This window comes from Tribolium madens, unplaced genomic scaffold, assembly GCF_015345945.1.
Source record: "Tribolium madens isolate multiple individuals breed KSU strain unplaced genomic scaffold, Tmad_KSU_1.1 Scaffold_7;HRSCAF=85;Tcas5.2_LG10, whole genome shotgun sequence".
NCBI lineage: Eukaryota > Metazoa > Arthropoda > Insecta > Coleoptera > Tenebrionidae > Tribolium > Tribolium madens.
The window spans coordinates 10,956,257-10,957,083 of NW_025401050.1; positions in this window are offsets into that span (position 1 = coordinate 10,956,257).

Here is an 827-nt window from a genome sequence, read left to right on the forward strand (position 1 = left end):
TCTTATTATATAACTAGTCCTTCATTCATCTTGTACCCTATTTTTTAATCTTTCATGTTTTTTGAATGTTTTATTATCTTTTTGTTTTTCGTTACGCTTTTTTTACTCCTTTGTCTTGAATTTTTTTTTGTTTAGCATTTTTTATTATTTATTTTGTTTTACGTTTTTTTATTACTTTCTGTTATTATTTCTACTACTATTTTTTTTTTAATTTTTTTCCAAAGTTTTGCTTTTCGTATTGTGTATATTGTTTTTCTTCCTTTGATTTTATTTTTTAAATATTATTTCTATAAATTTGTAATTTTTTAATTTTCATTTTATAAATTCACTATATTATTATATATCAATTTTCAACTTTTTTGTTACTAATTTTTTAAGTTTTGTCACTGATTTTTTAACCATATTAAAGTACTCTTTGTTTGTTTTCTTGCAAATTCTTAAAGAAAATAATTCTCTAGGGCATACAAACCTCTATTTCCCTTCAAGGGTCTTTAAAAAAACCCTTGAGCACCCATGCGTTCACTCAAAAACTATGTAAATTATACATAATTTCATAAACATTAAAATATCTGTAATTAGTTGTAAAGAAAAAGGTCTCGTTTCGTTCCTCCAGATTACAGTCATTTCACATCAAAGATATTTTGTTCTTTTTTTCTTCAGTTTCCTACATTTATTCAAAAAAAGAGAAAGTTTAGTTGTATTAAAATAACTGTTAATAAAATTAAAAAAAACAAGTTCTAGTTCAAAGTTTTACTAAGTTTTTGAGTACAACCTTGAAACTCTTCAAAAAAAGAAAAAAAATACGATTCAATTTTTTTTATTCAAGT